The 21,314-nt window shown below is 33.7% G+C and overlaps 1 protein-coding gene across 4 annotated transcripts in view; it reads right to left on the bottom strand.

The window, feature by feature from the left end:
- The window catches only part of CADM2 (cell adhesion molecule 2), a 667,772-nt gene that overhangs the window by 411,621 nt on the left and 234,837 nt on the right, over positions 1-21,314 (bottom strand). The window lies entirely within an intron of this gene.

Genomic DNA, 21,314 nt, shown 5'->3' with positions numbered 1-21,314 from the left:
TTCCTAGTTCATTAAAGTTATTAACTCAACAAAAACAAAATTGAAACATTGTAAGCTGATCTCTTGCTTTCATCATTGGCTAGTCCCCAGTTAATTACAGTGAATTAATTACATTTTAAATTATTTTTGCTGAATCTATCAACAATTTGCATTTGGTGCAAATATTCAAGTTTTGCAGAAGCAGAAACAGTTATGCTTTATCTTTATCTTCTACCAGATATACAGCAAGTAACTGCATAACAGTGTGACTATATTATATGGAAAACAGCAACCAAAGCTACTCTGGCATAAACTCAGCGACAAGCTTTAATCTGTGACAAAACTATGTTTTAATGTACAGATTAAAAGCTATGTTTTTGTAATTCCATAAATAAAATTACTCATATGACAACATGAAAAGAGAGGTGTCTCTTCTATGATTCTATGATTTGCCACTGTGGATAAAATCACTGGATCAGACCAGAGGCTGAAGATTATTTCAGTAACTCTGCCTGGGTGTGACTGCGAACACTGATTTAGAAACTTTCTCCCAGAACTTCCCTCAGAAGAAGTTCTTCTATATACCCCAAAGGGGAAAAAAAAAAAAAAAAGGCAAATATTAGAGTTATTGAAAACCCCAGTAGACTCTGAAGGAGGAAATGAGTTAGGTTTCAAGAGAGTTGTCTAAACAATAGAGAACAATGGTGTCATCTGCTCGGCTGGGCAAGACAACTGATCCTTTCTGCGCACTTAACTATTTTTGGTAAATGTATGCAAACACTGAACCAAAACACAATTATATGACATAATTCAGTTCCACAAACAAGCACTGCAATTTGATTCGGGAATGCTCAAACATTTCACTCATTACTATAAATATCTAAAGAAACTCATGTCCATGGAGCATTTCAGAACCTGCAGTGATGACAGCCACCTTTGCATCTGCTCGTTTTGCAGCAGCTTTTGATGGAGTATGGATTTCACCATCACTGGTCTTTGCTTCTTCCTGCTTGAACTTTCTGAGCCCAGACTGTCTGATCGCACTAGCCCTGTAGCCACTGTCGGCATGCTCTTCAGCAGCCCCGCCATCTCCCCCGCCTGCCTGCTCGCCCCTGCTTCCCATAATCTCCCCGTGGCTGTGATGAATTTGACTGCTACCTTCAGACAAATCATTCCCAAATGCACTTCACCAACTCTACACAACCTGATATCTCCAGCTGTCAAGCAGAAAATGTGCATTTGATGATGGCTTAAAGTGTAACATTACTCTGTCTCTAAAGTGAAATAGGGAATGCTAACAGTCTCTCTATTTTATTTTAATGTTGTGTCTGTGTTCAAAAGTCTCATTAAGCAGTGCTGCTCTTTTCCCTTTGAGAAGGATGCTTGTGTAATGCTTTTTCCTATGGGTGCAACAAAAATATACATGAATCACCTTTATTTGTGAGATTATCTGTGGAAGTTCTTTGTACACTCTAAGTTTAGAAAATAATTTATTTCGTTTTGGCAGATCTGTATTCCATCTAACAAAAAAGTCACATAAAAACGCATTGTTTGTCTGCATTATTTATTTTTTTGTCACCTCCATATAGCATTATAGACCTGTGCTCCATTTAGGGCAAAAATTTTGGTGATGTATGAAGCGAAGACATTGCTAAATATTAAAACAGTGCTCACCACGATGACAAGTTTGAAGAGTGGAACAGAAGCTCTTTGGTAAGGTAAGATGAATAGCTGACAACTCTAAGGAGACAGAGCTTATATTGCTCTGTGAAAGTATACAGCCACTGTCACATCAAAACAAAGTTACTTGGAAGGAGAGAGGGATAGTAGTTATAAAACTGTCCTGGAAAGAAAAAAAAAAAAAAAAGTTTAATTTACCTTATTCTTCCTATGATACTAGTACTATAAATGTTACTATTTTTATTAACTAGAGGAAACCCATGCTCAAGAATACTTGAGAAAATTTAAAGATACAGAAATTCAGTTGCATTCAGAGTATCAAATTGACTGAAATCATTCGTCAGTTCTACTAGTCCTCTGGCCCCTCAAATATGGCTCCAAAAGCTCATTTCACATTCCTGCTACGTGTTAATTATCCACTGAACTCCATCTTTGTAAAGAGCAAGTGATAAAGTGCAATCACATTCATTCAGAAGCAGTACATCTCCTCCATTTTTTCTCAGTATACTAAATAAAATAACTTTCCTACAGTGGATATTTACTATAATTTTATGGTGAAACTTATCTTTTTGTTGTTGTTGTTTCAGGTTCATTATCACATTTATACCCTAGGTCTGTTCTTGGAGGAAACCTCTGGCCATAGACTACTTCTATGTATTTAAGCATCTTCCTGAAGCAAAAATTTCTACAGCAAAGTAATACAGTATGGTTATTTCCAAGTCATTGAACTAAGTATATAAAGAGAAGGAAATAGATCAGCAACAGTATGTCAAACTGTGATTATATTTTAATCATAAAACTGAAATAAAATTTCCCAAATTATCCAAAATAATGTTGTACGTAATTTTGTCTGCAGCAGATACCATGGAGAAGCTGTTTTCAAACCCCACCAGGATTCCTTTTGAAATAAACACTTTTTTTTTTTTTTTTTTTTTTAATTAAGCAAATGGCTTCTGTGAAAAGCTACATATGTTTGAAATGATGTGTGGCTTTGTCTCAGTGAGCTCTTAAGTCAAAGTATATCAAAGATGGGGAATAACTTCTTTTCTATCTCTAACAACAAGAAACTTTTAAATCATGAGAACAACAAAAAAAGACATTTTATTGGCTAAGAAGTTCTTCCATACCCCTCTTTAGACCTCAGACCTATTTAGAAAATATGAAAGTCATGCAGATCATGCTGGAGAAGAGACAGACCAAACAGTATATGATGACTTCAGTACTCAGGTCTGTATGTTCCAATTAAAGTATTTTCAAATCAAAATTATTATGCATTCAAAATTCAGGTTTGTTATGGAAATTCCATGGGTTCATTACATAAAACTAACACTGATACGATACTGATGACAAAACCAGAACACATTTGGAATGCACTACTGCAACTTTCCTATTTTTATTAACAAATATTGGTTGAGAATACAGGCACTACAAATGAAACTAACCTCACTTGCATTAAAACTTCCAGAAAACAAGAATACCTGAACACAAGAAGAAAGTGTTATTTGTAGTGAATGTATAGCAATATGCTGTGAAAGTACTCAGAAAAAATATTTCATTTCGCTTATTTTATCTGCCTCCTTGCTGCATAAATGCCAACTACCATCATATAGTTAGTCAAATAAAAGATGTAAAATCTGTAGTATCTTCACCTCTTTAAATAAGGTAATCAGGATTTAATTTATTTCCAAAATGAGGAAATATGTTTATTGAAAGTGGGTACATTTAATTAATTAATTAATGAAAAGAAAAAAAAAAAAACTTTTTCTGTGTTCTTAAGCATATAAAACAAAACCTAGAATGGCCTTTTAAACATTACTGAATTTCCCTGACAATCCAGAGGTTTCTATAAATCCCAAGCAAGTAAAAGGCTGTACAGCCAATTCAAATCCACCCTATTCTTCATGTGGACTCATCCTTTAAGCTAAGAACTGCAGGAGATTATAAATACTCAGCCTAATGTAAAATAAAAACAGAGTGGGAGGAAGAATGAGAGAGAGAGAGAGAAATGCAGGGACACAAAGAGATGAGATGAGAGGTGTGGGGGGGGAGAGAGTGAGAAGAGACAGAATGGAAGAAAGGAGGACTGAGAGAGACTACAAAGAGTGGAGAATGGTTTGTGTGTCCACAAGAATCCCACGACTACATTAGAACTTGTGGAAGCGTGCCAAGACTGGCACAAAATTAGTAATGTTATCTTCTTCCCAATAGTGGTAGCCACCACAAGTAAAAGGTGAAGAGAGCTGGAAGCCTTCCCAGAATTTAATTTTCTCAGGAAAGCACTCAGCAGATAATTCTATTAAATTCTAAAATGCTGGATAAGAAAAACATAATCCCAAGTTTAAATTGCATGTCTGCATAGACTGTGCAAGGTGTTTTTTTTTTTCTTCTCTCTCTCTTTTTTTTTTTTTTAAATAGAGCAACCCAGGAAAAAGAGAAATGGCTTAAGCATCTAAGAATGGTCATTAAGGGTCTCTAGAGACAGAGAAGGAAATCTAGCAAATTTGAGTCCAGCATTCTCTTTGGAACCTTATATTGCTTTTTCTATTTAGAGATAATTTGTTTAAGTATGCACAGTGAGAGTAACATCTGGCAAAAGGATACAACTTGTTATTAGAAACGTCAAACAGCTTATTAATAAATGCAGTATAATAGGGAACTCCTTAATATGTGATACTAAAAGGAAATCAATTATATTTGTGAGTCATAACAAATCACATAGTTTAAAATTGCAAGATGTAATACTCAGGAAGGACTGCTGAATTTATTCTACCACTCAGTTCTAACTTTAACAGGTGAACACCATTTGAAGGGAATTTACTGTTAACTAATTATAATTCCCCTATCTATTTATCTCTTTATATTTGTGCCTATAAGGTGCATGAGTAGTACTTTAGTAACACTGAACACAAATACAAATTTTAATACCACGTAAAGCTAGTCTCCCTTTCATTGGTGGCAAAAAGCTATGCTATGAGGTGGGACAGTACCCATGAAATGACAAGGGCTACTTCCATTGTTGCATTTATATGGAACCAAATATAGATCATATTTTGTGAAACACAACTGGAAAAATTAAGTCATTACTTGTTGCTGAGTTTCACGACGATTACTCAAAGAACAGTCAAATGCCTGTGTTTATGTCAGGGGAGAGGTGGGAAGAGGAATTAATTTATCTACATAAAGATATAGAAACCCTCCCCAAAAAACAGCATAAGAAACTCAATATGTATATATATATATATAAAATACAGATTAAAAACAAACAAACAAACAAAAAACAGAAAAAAACACACTTCTGTCTTGATGATAAGAAGCAAAAGTAAATAAAAGTAAATGAAAATAAAATACACAGACTTCCTGTAGAAGCTAGATGTTTCTTTTTTCATCCAGAAGAGACCTATTGCCTCTAAAGCAAATGTGTATTTCCTCTTATCTCTCCCCAAAATTGATTAATTTACAGTTGAATGTCCTATCATCCACTCACGAGACTTTTTTTTATTAATTTAATGGACAATCCTACCATATATTAATAAAAATAAAATAATCTTATAAATAATCTCATCTCTTAAAGAAAAGGTAAAAGAGATATAAAGCCTGAATAAGATTTGAAATGTTTTTTGTCCTACCATGGTAACTGTATAAGAATTTAGTATTTGCTTATGGAGATGTTATCTTTAGAAAAACACATAAAGAAATAGCAAAGAATAAAGTTATTAATAAATATCTTAAGTCATTTGTTTTGAATTTTGCAAGTCCTCCTGTCTAAGCATAACAAAATATTTCATTAATAATAATGAATAGGCTTTAAAATAATCTTGTGAGATAATTATGTGTAATGGTTTACATAAGTACTTTTGCTTTAATTTAGAGTTTAAGGAATAGACTTTCATCAGTATTCTTGAAGTATATAAAATGACATTGCTAAGGCAGGCAGAGTAGTAAGTAGGGAGAGTAGACAGTGAAACAAAGTCATGTCTTCATGACTCAAAATAACATGAAAGAAAGGAAGAAAAATTCATATTCAGATATATGTTTGGTCAATTACATCACACATATATACACAGAGGTGCCATGAAAAATATTTATGAAGAGAAATTTGCTTTGTTTCTATAATCACATAAATGCATACCAAATCGAAGCTGCATAAAATGCTACGACTTACTAAGATAAATTCTTTATACTTCCCTGAATACAAAAACTTTGTCTAACTTTAAACCATGAGACTAAAAAGCAGGAGGACAGTTAAATATCTACAGTTACTACAGTATGTTAAAATGTAATCAAAACAGGAAACGTTAAATAAATTTTTCTACGAAGTAAAAGGTCATATGATGATCATTATATATTTAACTTAAAATATGAAAAAAATATGTAAATGTTGCATAGTATATATTAGTTATATAGAAAGAAAAGCCAAAGAAATTTGGGGGTAAGGGGAAATAAAACTTTTCTGTATTGATATAGGACAAAACATAATAGTAATTTTCCTACATATTATTACAACAGCAGAGTTGTGCTGTGTACTGCAAGTAGGTTTGAATTTTTTAATAGCAACATATTGATAAATAGATGAGCAAGTATAGTAGTAAATCAACAGGCAATTTTGTCAAAACAAGTATTCAATTATGAATGGATAACTTGAGTTGTGTTTTTTTTAAACATGGGGAGAACATGCCTCCCTTAAATCCCATTTAAATATTTGAATTTAGGCCACATAAATGGAAATATTGATTGGCAAAGTCACTAGTGAAACAGGTATTCTGAGAACTGTTCTAAACAAAATATTAACGGTATGTTTTATTCTAAAATAACTTAACAAAAAATATCTATCATTACTGTATATTTACACATAATAAAAACCTCCCAAAATGCACGAGGGTGAATACTGAGCATTTGTAGTTCCCATGGTTACAGAAAAGATGAATTGGATAGCACAAGTATTTCTAGTTGTAGGTTCTGGAAATTGTAAGACTGTTAGGATCTACTCTTTACACATGCACTTTTTTCTAGACCTTTTACCTTTTATGCTTTATGGTTGCATAATGTGTGTTCACAAGGGTTTTTGTGTACACAAAATCTTTAATACAGGCACAGAGAGTATTCAATTACTTCTAAAATTAGAAATTTCAGTATTGAAATTTAGGAGACTTGATATGAAGATTATTTGTCCACCTCAGTATACACTAAATTTAAATTATAATGTAAGAAAAAAACACCTTCCATGACCCAAAGAATGGAAAGATGGCAAATAAATGAAAAATAGTGTTTTCTATAATAATAAATTCTAACAACATAGAAAAATCAGAATATTGGAAATTTTGAAGATTAAATTAGCACAGAAATACTGCCTTTAATATGAAGAATTTGAAATGAAATGAATTCAATGTTTAATAATCTGGTCTTTCATATGCAACAATGAGAAAGTTTGGCAAAGCTACTGTAAATCCCTTGATTTTAAACCAAGACTAGACAACCAAAAAAGTGGCATTTGCTGAATAAAGCAAATAATGAAATTTCCTAAAGTGTTTCTACAAAGATCATTGTTAAGGAAGATCCAGGGCACTGGAAACTTGGAAAACACTCATATCAAGTGTTGTCATGTATATTTTCTAAGGACAGAAAAGAAGCAGCATACTAATGGTAATGCCAATGTTTCTGTTTTGTTGTATCCACTGCCAATATTGACTTCCCAAAACATTCCTCAAAGCAGTGAGTTGTTATGAAGTTCAGTTTAAAAATATCTCGGCATTCCTTGTGTATTTAAATCTCTTGATTAAAAATAACAAAAGCTAGAACAAGGTTTATTCCATGCAGGAAATAAACGCCTAGAACATCACAAAATGTGTTTTAAGAAATATCTCCCTACCTTAATAAAAACCAAGCACTCTGAGGATGAAATAATATCCTCCACTTGTGTGGAACTTCTGGATTATCATCGGGGGGAGTGTAGAGGGATGTATCATTTAAGAATGAAAAGATATATCACTTAAGCAATATAAATTGGTTTCAAAACTGACGTCTGCTGGGCAGGGGAAAGTTTTCAATTTAATTCTTTCTAATCGCTTGCTTAGTTAATACTGTTGCCTGACCCTTTACCATCAAAAATTGGAAAAAACAAGTCATCTTGCTGCCAATGAGTAAAACACACTGTGCACAGCAGAATACCAATTCAGTCTGCAAAGCTGGTTTCATTCCCATTTGTTGTCTTTTTCTTTTTCTGGTGAAGTACATCGTTAATGAAGACTACAAAAAAGCATGGTGATTTGTTTTTCATGTTAACCTCTTCAGCTCACTACTAAACAGTACAACAGACAGCAGCGCTACTGGAATGCTGGCATCAAAACTGCCCCATTTTCTTCTGCTTACTTTAACAAAAAAAATGCTACACAGACAACTGATAGAAGTCATAACTTTGTCCAAAAATTTGATAATGTAATGTACTCTCATTATAGCTTACTGAGAGCTCATGTACAATTCGAATGTAAAGAAAACATATTCACTGAAAGCTTCCCACAGGTAAAATCTCTGTTTAGTGTTGTAGCAATCTGAAGCTTCAAGTTAGGCTACAAAGACTGATTCATTTGCTTTGCTGGAGACACAGCTTTACTTACTTATGTTAACTTTTCCTTAATACTTAAAGAGGATATGTGTTAATTATCCAGGTAAAATTTACTGTACATATTGTCTCAGTCTTCAAGAAGCTTATAATGCTTTCCTCCTGATTAATACACAACATTATGTTTATTTGTCAATTTACCTAATAAATCCATTCTCCAAATTCCTTAAGTAACAGTCTTAAAATAAACATCTTAAAATAACATTTTGAATCGCCTTTAAAAGTTTGATTGGCATTATCATTCCTTGATTTTTACATCCCTCTTTATAGTTTTTATCTGTTTTTCCTTGGGTTGAAAAGTCATTCTGGTTGATTTCTTCTCAAGCTGAATCCTTCTAGATTCCTCCATCAAGTAGTCACTGTTTCTGGAGAACAGAAGCCTGACATGCATTGAAATGATCACCTACTCCAAGACCTGTCAAACCACCACTGAGCCCTGCCCTGTCACAGCTGGAAGAGTCATGGAACAAGGTTTCCTTCCTATTGTTATCACAGCCCTTCTGCAGGCTGAGGAAGCAGATGGGCTTTACCAGCCTCACAGTCTGAGGTGCTCCTTTTCAACAAAATAAACATCCTCAGTGACAGGAAGATTTTCTGATGTCAGCCTCAGGGTTTGAGAGGCAGCAGGGGGATGATGGGGAAGACAGAAAGGCTGGTGGGGTGAAGGTTAGACATCAACTCTAGGTGAGATGCTAGTGAGAGCTATTATCAGGCTAACGACAACCTTGGTCCAGAGAAAACAAACTATGTAATCTATCAGGGCTTTACGAGGCACATCTTTCCACCCTTTGGCAGACAGACAGAATATATGCCTCTGTATAAGCCTCTGCCCCTCATGTCCATGTAACAATTCTCCTTCTGTTGACTCTATCAGCTATGAAGAAGAACATCTTGTAAACAACAATAAAGCTTGGAAAGACCTCCTGCAAGCATAATTCGTATGAAATCATCTCTGGATGCAGCTTTACAATATTCTCCAAACCAATCTGCAGACCACAGTTGTAACCCTATGCTATGGAGACCTGAGCTGCTGACTCAAACTGAAGACAGAAGAAATCCCCTCAGAAGCGCTGCTGCTTCTGAGGCCGAAGTAAAAGAGGAAGTATTGATATGTATGTTGATAAGGATATGATTTTTAAAATAACATAAGGATCAAGAGTGAAATAACAGTTTATGAAAATAGGATACAAGGTTAGGAAATGGCCCTGTTCATCAATCCAAGAACTTGTAAGATCAGAAGAGGCCCATTAGACAGAAAGGTTTGTGTAAGTTTTTCTTATATTTCTCTATAAAGAAAGGCAATTTGTTTTCATTAGTGCTATGATATTAAAATTGAAGGAATTTAAAGAAATACAAAGTGTTCTATATCGAATGCATAATCCAAAGAAAATTTTTAAAGGCAGGCACATTTTTCTGAACTTACATATACATACACTCTAACACATTCTCATTCATGGGCTATTCATTCTAAGTTGTCTAAAGATGCCAACCAGGGAAATAACATCAATTTTTGAAATACAAATGGATTGTCTCTGGCATTCCCATAGGACTGTATCTTTAATTGTTTGTCTGTCTCAGTGGCTTCTTGGAACTTCTGCTCAGACAACCTACAACTTTTCTACGCTTCCCCATGAACTTTCTCAATGCATTTTAAAGTTATTGTGGGCAACAATTTATTCTCTCCATTTTTCCTTCTGCATGAATAATCTATTACATCTTCTACTAAAATGTTTTCCATTTTAATAAGCAGAACTGACTACTTATCATTTACTCTAAAGTAATCTGGAAAATATTCTAGAATATTTGAGAGAATTGAATTGAATATTTGAATGAATTTGAATTCTAGAATGAAATGAAATGAAACAAAATGAAATGAAATACCTGAAAGAAAGTTTTGAAAATTGAAGCTCTTGTACCTGGGCACTAAGCAGAGTGAAAACTTTTGTAGGAAAAACCTTAGAGTGAAACATTTTCCTGGAATCTCCCTGTTCAGGTAGTAAGGATAGAAATAGAGGGGTCCTTTGATGGCTGTACATAAGGCAATCCGAAAACACTTTCTTTTCCTTCTTCGCATTTGAAGTTAAAATAGAAAACAAAAATGCTTATCTGATGAATGGTAAATGCTACAAAGCAGTAACTAAATGAGAAAAAAAATATAGCTTTCTCCTTTTTTCCTGCACATTGTTGTAATTACTCTCTATAGTTAGATGGTTAATTAACTTCACTTATTATTTGACTGGACATGATGAATGAAGAATCAACAAAACTGTCAGAGGATATCAGGACAAAGATAATTGCCCAAATGATGCACATACACACTCTCTCTCACATACAGACATATATTTGCATCTAGATGCACAAATACATATCTTCCTTCCATACTATGCAAGGAAGCAAAAGAAACCATTTAGTATTATTTACCTTATTTTTAAACAAATAGGAAAATTCATAATACATGTACTGAGTAATGTTGCTTCAAACCAGACTTAAGACCTACTTCTGTCTTCTGAAAATAATAAAATACTCGGGAAGGACACAGTAAATTCTCATTTAACATGGAAACCTAAAATTATTACAAAAAGAATATCAGCCCTGTAGCAAGTACTATTTCATCAATATTTTAACATAATATAAAGGGAAAAGTTGAAGAATATTTTAATTTTATATGAGAAAAAAATGACAGTTGTAAGAAGGAGGACAAGGACTCAGAAGAAAAAGTTCTGGAAAAAAATAAAAATAAAAGCCCAAACTTTTGTAGGAATTATCCTTTGTGTAACTGAAAACAGATTTAGAGTAGTAAGTGATGTATAGATTGTATATCCAGGGGAACGCATTGCAAAGCTTTGAAAAAAAGAATAGCTGATTGAAAAACAGAACCTCTCTTACAGGAGACAGACAGTATTCAATATTTAAAATATGACTACCTTCAATATATTTCTCCCAACCCAATTACAGGTCATCAAGCAACTACAATTCATGTAGTTCCCTTTGCAATAGCCCTATTTTCAAATATTGAAAAAATGCTGTGACAGGGAGCCATCAACTTTCTTTTTATTGCTCTTGCTCCACTCCGTCTAATTCAGATGATGTGTCACTTCTGATGTGAATATATACTTTCCATGTGTCTTAACTGCCAGGTATGTTTATAACACTTTGTAAGACATCTAAAGTATTCGATAACACGGAAGTATTACTCACCATCTCTCTCCCTTGTAGAAAAAAGCAAAAAACAATTTTGATTTCCGTACTGTGTCAACTAATGAGTGAATGCAGTCATTAAAGCAACATTAAAATGGCCTGCAAAACTCACATTTGTAAACTGGATTATGACACTTTGAGGAGCTGTATCTTCACTGAGCTGTTCCTAAACAGTTGTCTGATAGTAGAAGAACTCATCCTTAGGCTGATCCTGCTTTTGCGAAAGTCATCCCTATCACACAATTTTAAGACTATGGATACTACCACTGATTCAAAACCGATTCAAAACAAAGACAGATAGATACTCCTAAGTATCACCTGCTTGTTCAGAGTTGATATGCTGTTTGGTATGCCTTTCTCTCCCGATCGTACTGTTTTCTACTAAGTGTTTTCCTTTATCAAAAAAGCTCAGTCTATAGACCTGTTTTCTCAGAACTCCAAAGACATTAAAAACTTTTTAAATTAACTTTGGCAAGACACTGAAGTGAATGTTAGAATGACATTTTAAAAGCAGTGCTCATGTAAAACAGCCAAAACATTACTTACTATTCTGGGAATTAAATTGTAGAGAACTCAATAAAGGCTCAATCCTCATTCGATGCCTTCCATCTTTAATACGTTGATAATGAAAATAATAATACTGAATGAGAACAATGAAAAGAGGGAGCCGGGACACAGCTGTTGAGTTACTGTGTGTACAAACCAAATGCAGGTGCCCCGTGCTGTCTGTGATGCTCAGGGTCTCTTGCCTGCTCCCCAGCTGTTAACCCAGCCAGCCTCCTGCCTCCCTCAGGTCCTGTGTCCTCCGTCAGCCCTGTGCAGATCTCTTGGCTACCTTGAGACATCTTAGGTGGCATCAGAAACCAACCTTTAAGTAACTGAATGAAGTTTAAATAAATGCTGCAAAGCAAGGTCCTGTAATCATATGTTTTGTGTTCCTTCTTTTCTGGGAGATATAAATTTACTGTCTAATCCCTTTAAAAAGCAGATTATTTTGCATTTAAACACATTGACTATAATTTCACCTCCTGAACAACAAAGATCACCTTGTTATTTAGTTTTGACCACCAACAATATTCTTAACTGACAATACATTTTGCAGCGTGGAAAATCTTTCTTCTCTTGCAATTAGGAAAAATTTGTTGTCAAAGGAGGCTTTCTGCTTGATCCAGATCTCTATGCACTATTTCCTATTTCCTAAATTGGACGTTGGATGAGGATTTGTCTGTTTTCAAACAGTAGTCTAACAAGAGACAACACTGGAAACAACACTGGCTGGAAAACAATCACCTTAGATTAAATTTAATCTAGTAATACGTGCACAGAATCTTTATTAAAAAAAAAAAAATCAGAGGTGATAGGATTTTGTTTGCACAGAGAAAAAGAGAACCAAAGAACATTATAAAACTAATACATTCTTCAAAATACCAGATTTTATCCAAATCAGTAGAGGAATGAAAGAGAATTGCCTGCTTCTTCACTAAGGATTTATTTCTCACTTGACTTGGTTGAAATACAGACGAGAAAGACAACAAGATCCCGAACTGATGTACATCCTTACAGCTCCACCAAAGTCAAAAGAATAAACAGATTTTGCAACATCTGAAAATTAGCCCTTAAGAGATCAAAACTTCACAGATTTTTATCTTTGGGAAAAAAATAAAAATAAAATCTGCTCTACTAGGTTTCCTCATAAGACATATAAATGTATTATCACTTTAAGCTTTGGTTCAAAAGAACTTCTTTCTCATAGCAAGCTGATTCGCGCTCTGGTACTGAAATGGTTACATTGAGACAAACCAATTAATCAGAAAACTTTCTTTGCTTTGGGATGATACCCTTCTTCATTCATTTCTCTGCCTTCAGTAACTTTACAGCTGATTCAGAAGGCCTGCAAATTCTCAAATAAGATTACATGGAAACATATTTTAACCTTCTGTGAATCGTTAGACAGACTAAGTTACCATATAAAATGTTGCCCATATTTGAAAGAAATAACTTGTATCACATAAAATAATCCTTTTTTTTTTTTTTTTTTTTTTTTTTTCCCACGGAAATTTGCAAGGACTCTGAGGCTTAACACCTGTATCCTATATTCCCACTGAAGACAGAAGTTCAATCATTATGGCACAAGTCTGTACCTATTCACTACGTTATTTTGAATAGGAAATATCCATAACGCAAGACATGACTACTTTTAATGTGCCTGTTGTATAAAATTATCATAGAATAACTTATGAAAATACACTCTTTTGTTGTTGTTTACCTGGGTTTTTACTATTCCAGATATCGTTCTTCATCCTGATTACTTTCTTTTACTGTAGTTTTCCCTTTATTGGTGTAATTCACAAATTCTTAAGGAAGCACACTTTACTTTCAGCTGAATGATCTAAGCTGAGACCAGCCTCAACAATTCAGTGGTGTTTGTAGAGACAGGATCCACTGAAAAAAGGCAAAGATATGCCAATAAGTATAGCAAAAGATGGATTTCCTTACTTTTTTTTTCTTCCCTTTTACATACAATCACGAGCAACATGACCCAAATGAGGATCTTGTTTACTCCTGACCCAAATGCTGAGATCATTACGTTAAGTGATTAGGTCCCTCTGGGGGGGTGTTTATCTTCCTACTGAAAGTAAACCCAGGTTAGAAGATTGCTGTTCCACAGAGGATGTATCATTTTAGCTATGTGGACTGGGAGAAAAGGGAGCAGCCTGCATGTGCCTTTAAGAGACCTCATCCTTCCAGTGACAAAAAAAAGATGCAGACAAAAATCAGGGATTTTTACCCCTAACCATCTGCTATTTCCCTGTTTAAAAGGTATTTTTCCTTTCCATTTAATGAAATTCTAACTCTTCCATTTTTAAACTAACCTATATGACCTTATTACAAAATCTCCTAAAAACCTCATATGCTTTAGATGCATTCATATTTTGAGACCAATTTAATTATTATATATAAGTACTGGGGAAAAAAAACGACAAATTTGAAAGTTCATCTTCTGTTGGTTTGGAGACTTGGAGAGTTTGGAAGTGGCAAATTGAATACATTGACTAAATAGTTACAGAAATTTTATTAAAAGTAATAATGTGAATATTAATGCTCTCTAGAAATAAAGACGCGCTAATTGTGGGCTTACAGAAAAAGGCTCCATTTTAACGTCAGCTGTCTGACAGAGTTTTGTGTGCCAGGATATCATATTAAAAAAATATAAGCAGAGAGCCAGACTCTGGACGGAGGTCTTTGAGCCATGACTAAAGATGCCTCCAGACCATCAGCAGTCTGCTCCATGCATGTCCATCAGGCACCAGACGATGTGACTTTTTCATTCTACAGTCCAGGTTTATAATGAACAGGTGGCTTCTTTTGGAGATGCCAAATCTTTGTAGATAAAATATGCAAATAAATGAGGCAAGCCACCTACAAGGGGAGGGTGGGAGGGATAAAAAGGGCAGCAAGAAGCATTAGCCCCCTACCTGCAAACTTACATTTTCAAGCAACAGCAGCCACTGACTCCAGTTACTGCCCTGGGGGTCCTGTGGTTTGCCATCAGGGCAAAGCTGAGCCCTGCAAGATCACTGGTTTTAGTAGCAGCTAGACATGGACCTCAGTGTGGCTGTACTAACCATTGATAGAGCTGTATCAATATTTCTTTCAAAAGCGGTGGTGTGTTTTTTTCTACTGAGTGTTCAACTTCTACTTTGAGGCATGCGACTTGTATGTACTGCCCCAGCCTGGCTGTGCTGTACTAAATACATGCAGAATCTGTCAGATAAGGTCAGACTGACACGTAGATGCCCCTCTTCTTAATTATTTTATAAAATAATTTCTTCTCTTTGAAGAGAAGACAGCAAAGGCCTTTGACAAATACCATTTCCTGACATCGTTACATAGAACAGGTTAGTCCCAAAGAGCACGTGACATTCATGAGACTACCTCTTTGATGTATGAAACCTAGTTTTAGGTGATTTTTGAGAACCATCAGTATAAACAAAACTGTTTGTTCCCATTATGATCATCTTCACTTCCAACATTTTTTTTTTATTTTTTTAACATAGTCTTAAGTTTCAGGTTTATTTTCTTAGTTTGGCACGTCTTCATGTATGTTGCACAGTTTACTATAGTACAGAAGGTTCAAAATCAGCTGTTTTAAAATTCTGCCAAATACATCAGGAGTCTGATGAACCTTTCTTGAGTGTAAACAAAGCTATTAAAAGTTTAGAAACATTAAAATCAGTTTTTGAAATACAATAGATTGCTAAACAATAAAACAATTATAACTAAAATAAACATGACGGATAAATTTTTGGATTATGCAACTATAATATTTTATTATAATTAGTTTTAATATTTTAATTATAAAATTATATAATTAAATTAATTTTATCAATTTTATTTATAACTAAAATAAACATGACATGTATGGATAGATTTAAAAAAATAAATAAATCTAATTTTGACAGCCTACAGTTGCACCAGCTTACTGGTTACCTTCTTTGCCCTCTCATCCCAAGTCAGGTCATGGCTGTACAAATAAATGTAATGTGCTTCATTATGGTATAAAAGACTAAAATGCATTAAAAATGGAGAAGAAATATCATAAAATAGAAACATAAATCCTGAAATCCTCTTGAAAGATTGGCATCCTTGGTGTTTGATATGCATGTTTGTCTTTGTTTTAAACACAGGCTTTTTTTTTCTTTTTTTGGTTTTTAAACTCATAATCAAAGTATATTTTTTCTAATTTCCAATATAGTGCAAATTTCATCTCAATTTAATTCAGTACAAGTTCAGTTTAAGACTTGAAATCAAGCTTTGATCTTTCCTGTTTATGCGTTCTTTGTATTAATAATGCTTCTGAACAGGAACACAATTACCAACTGTTGATCATGCATAAACCAGAAAAGAGTATAATTCAGTCTCCCAAAGAGAAAGTGTTCAACTTCTAGAACTGAAAATGTATCAAGAAGTTAGATTCTACCCTAGATTTTACAGAATTTCACTTTGTAATGTATAATTAAAAATAAAACAAAATAACTCCTTGATGGTACACTAAGTTTAATCTCTTCCCGTTAAACTCTGAATGATAAACTCTACTATTTAGATAAAGGCCGTATTTCTGTATTTCTTTGTCATTAGAAACTATGAGAATTTAAAAAAAAAAGATTGTTTTCTGCCTTGTGGTGTTCATAACGTCTACAGGGTAATTATTCAGATCTTAACACTCACAGGAAAAATACATTTTGTCCTGATGCTCAAAAATATGACAATGTTTATCTTGTTGTAGGAGAGCAAGGTATAATTTCCTTGTCATCTGTCTTTTTTTAAATGAAGTGCTCAAAGAGGAGATTTTATTTTCAGGGGTCAAAATAAACCCCAAGTAACTACAATTGTCCTAAGCCAAATTAATTTTGGAATGGACCACATAAAACAAAAATGGTACATGTTTTTTCCCTGTTGCTTTAGCAGGAGTGACACTGTCACTGCCTCCACACCTCCACACTCCAAACTTCACCTCAGCTCACCAAGACAAAGCATTCAGTGCCATTCCTTTGAAGAGCAGTGTGAAAATACTCCTGGTAGTAATGGGACTATTACTTTTTTTTTTCAATGTCCATTACTTTCTTCTAAGAAGTAGCTTATGTGAATGATGTAAAACAACAGACAGACTTGCTTATCTGCAGTAGCGTTTCTACTGATTTCACAGATTGTACAGATTAGGGATTTCAATAGGTCTAATTAGATATTCTGTTTTGTAAAAGGGGGACAACACAACCCTATTGAACAAATTACATCAGTTTCAATATCGTGCTTCTGCTCTCAGTATTTGGATATATATTTGCTGACATAATACTCCACTATACAGGCAACTATGCTGCTGTATCAGGGAAGAAAATCCAGTGGAGTGCTCCCATATCTTCTTTCCAGACGTTTTGTCAGAAGATGACAAAACAGGCTAGTGGGATATCAACATCAGTTAAAGCTCCTGAATGTCAGAGTATTCAGTTATTCATTTCTGAGTAGGAAAACTGTATGACAGCAATATATTTAAACTGCTAGTAGAAAACAGACAGGGGTTTCTAGCTTATAATGTTTACTATTTTCTGTCAAATTAAGAGAAAATGATATTCTTCTACCAGATGGAAATAATAGAATCCAGGTAATCAAACTTGTGTTAATAGGATAAGAAAGCAAACAGTAAACAAGCAAACAAACAAAAAATCACCCTCCCTGAAATGTAGATAAACATTTGGCATTCTAAATAAGTATATACAAAGGAGTGATAGTATACTCTATAATTATTATTCCAATTATATAAAAGGAAGGTAAAAATTTGCCGGAATGTTTGAAAAAAGATTGCACTGAAAGTTTTTACCTTAACTAATGCAAGAGATCAAACTAAAATACTTTTAATCTATTTTCTAGATTCCTTAGAAGGGAAAATGGGCAAAAGTAGTCAAAAATATTAACTAAACAAAAAAAAGTTATATTTTACAAAGCTAAATTAAGCAGCGAGATTGTCTTGCACAGCTGCTGGATTTCTATTTAAGAAAATATTTTTCTTAACTAACATCTTAGCTGGTTAAGCACTGTATGATGAATATTATTGATTCACATAGATTATAACAGAACTCATCAAAAGTAAGAGTGGTTTAAATTTACTACATTATCCTTTAGAGGCCTCATCTACCTTTAATATCATTTACCATTAAATATATTTTAGAATGCATTTTTTCCCTTTTTTCTCATATTAAGAGGAAATTTTAGCCTAAACTGAAAAAATTATCATTTGTATAAACACACCTTACAGGAAAAATTGTTATCTTCAGATTAAATTGAAAAAATTCTCTGCAAGGCTCAAGTTCAAGGAAGATCATTTCCTATAATCTTCAGCTGATCAACATTTAATACATCAAGAACAACATAGTTCTATATACTGTTTACATGAACATGTATATAAAAATGGCCATGGGGGTACATGTTTTTGGTTTATTTTCACTCCTCCTTTGAGAGGGGTGGTTAGTTTTTTTCTTGGTTTTGTTTTTTTAAGAGTCTGACATACAGTACAGAATAATGTAACAAGCTATATATTGATTTTGAGGGCAAAAGAGTACTTTCATTTCATTCCATTCATTTCCCTATGTGAAAATAGAGCATTAATAATAAAATTTCTAAAGGCTATAGATGTTATCCATACAATGAAATGGTGAAAATGAATCCAAACATTACAGCAGGGAAAAAAAAAAAAAAAAAGAAAAGAAAAAGAAAAAAAAAAGAGTAGACCACAGGCTTGTAGAGAGGTGGAGTTAGGAGGCAGCAAAAAAATAAATATAGTAAACAATGTAATGTTAGCATTAGAAAATGAGGAAAGAGATTTGAATGCATTATAACCTCTGTAATAGCATAAAGGCCACACAGTGTCAAAATAAGAGGACTTACAAGATTCAAAGAAATCAGTATCTAAAGAAGTTGATATTAGTCAGAAATGTTCTTGTGCTAACAAATTAAAAAGAAGCAGTTCATTTAATATGTTTCACTCAGCTATTAATTGTCAGCTACTATTTTCACATTAGTATGACAATAAAGTATTTCCTTCCTCAGCAACATTCCTAAATTACTTTCATTCAGGTGTCTGTAGTGTTCTGGATTATTCTCAGATGAAATGAGCTAAATATGTAACAAGTTGAAGAAGAAAGGAGTTGAAAAAACATTCGACAGCTATGTATTAAGTACAGTGATTTAATAATCACTTTAGCAGAACTGTGCTTTTGCCAGTGTTTCCTCTTAAAACCAGCAATGCATTAAAGCAGGACAAAGATGTAGACTAAAGAGGGTACGAATAAAATGGCTAAATCAATACGAAGTAGCAGGTAAGTCTGGTAAGGAAAAGGGTACTGTACTAAACATGCAGTGCCACTTCTACCAGTAGTCGTTACCTGAAACATTAGCAATGCTGAAATTATGCCTCCTAACATACCTTTATGTTGTGCAAAGCGTTTTTCAGCATGAATTCATTTTACATGTTGAACTTCTCTTTGCTCTAGCCAAAACATCCATTTAAAGCTGATTTACTACTCCCTTTACTGTTGGTGAATCACAGTTTTTTCAACAAGATCATATCTCAAGGGACTGAGATTGATTGTTTCGCACTATATATGGTGACAAAAAGATTTACAGGTTTGGTCAGAGCTACTAGTATAGGCATAGGTGCTGTGTGGTATTACTTCCAAGACAGCATGCATTTGAAGATGAATTGGGTCCTTATGAGGACCTCTGGTGAGCTACCCGGCTTGAAGTGTAAAGTCACAATTTGTTCTGACATTGTTTCATTGCCACAGTCCGTCTTTTCATTTCAGAAATTTAATAAAAGCTGTTACATATTTTATACCAGGTAGGTTCAGCATTCTATTGAGAAAAATACGCTTCTGTAACCAAATAAGCATAAAATACAGAGGACTATATCTTGCACAGCATACAATCACAAACACAAAGACAAAACCCAAAACTATGTTTTTTTTTCTATTTTTTTTCTCATAAAAAATGAAGAAGAAACGAAACAGGCATCAAATTATGGCTTTCTATACTTTAAAAACCCACCAGTTCATTTTATAAAGAATTGTATTGTATATTTATAAACATACAAAAATGAGTTTGATTGCTACAGGATTAGCTCAGAATCCTGCAACTTCTATTTTCATGTAAAAATCCTACCTTTCTTCTGACAGGAGTGTCAAGGAAATGGATGTAGTATGCTTCTTTTGGAGATTTCTGATGGAAATCAAGCAACTCAAACCAATCCATTCTCCCTCCCCAATTTTTTAAAAACATAGAAATATCATCCTTTTTTTCTCATCTTCATCTACGACAGCTAAAGAAGTAATTCTTTCTCTACAACCATTTCTCATCAGTCCTGGGCCAACATTTAATAATTCATTTATACTTCAGAGACATGTTGAGACTGCTAATTAGTTAAGAACTGGATTTCATGCATAATAACTTGATGTGTGTCTATGCCAGACAGATGAGTACAGAGTTATAATATTCATACCCTTAAAACTGTCATATGCTCTAGCAGCTTCTGCTTAAATAGATTTAAATTAAATAAATACAGAACAAAATAAATACAGCCTTTTATTTTTTCACAAGCTTTCAAATCAATTTACTTGAGATTGCTTAGAAAGCCATTTAAGGCAAACGGACACATTTAAAATCATTTAAAGACGTTCAAAAGAAGGGTTTCTTCCAAATATATTAATTATATATCACATTTCTAGTTAATATACAGAACTAAAACATGGTAATGTCAGATACACTCAAAGCAGCTGATCTAAAACTAGTTTTAAAATACTTGATGGAACTTTAGAAAGTTATTTCAAATAATAGGCTAGAATAGGTTAAGATTTTTCTTTGGACTTATGTCATTTCTGCCTACTGAAATTATTTTACTCCCAAGTGGGTTCCATCACAGTATGTTGAATAGTTTCATCACTTTCAGAGTACACTTTTCAAATGTTCATAGCCTGCCTCTTTCCGTAAACAAATTCTTTGGGGACTGCATACTTCGTAAGCATTTTAATGCATGCCTGTTTAGAAAGAACCATCTTCTTATTTTTAATTAATTTTATATTCCCATGTTCTTGCATTTTGTTTTAACATTAAGCCTTCTTCTCCTGTCAAATATCCACACACCATTTCAAGAACCATACATTTTCATGTACAGCAGCTGTATTAACAACTGCCAGAGAGATGAATCAGAACCAGTGTGATTGTCTTGCCTTTTTTAATATTTTAGCTTTTCTATAATTATTTATATCATTATAATGCATTTTGAATGAACACA

Source organism: Cygnus olor, chromosome 1 (assembly GCF_009769625.2).
Source record: "Cygnus olor isolate bCygOlo1 chromosome 1, bCygOlo1.pri.v2, whole genome shotgun sequence".
In the NCBI taxonomy this organism is placed as follows: Eukaryota; Metazoa; Chordata; class Aves; order Anseriformes; family Anatidae; genus Cygnus; species Cygnus olor.
Note: the sequence above shows the minus strand (reverse complement) of the source record. Positions and strands in the feature narration are given on the sequence as shown.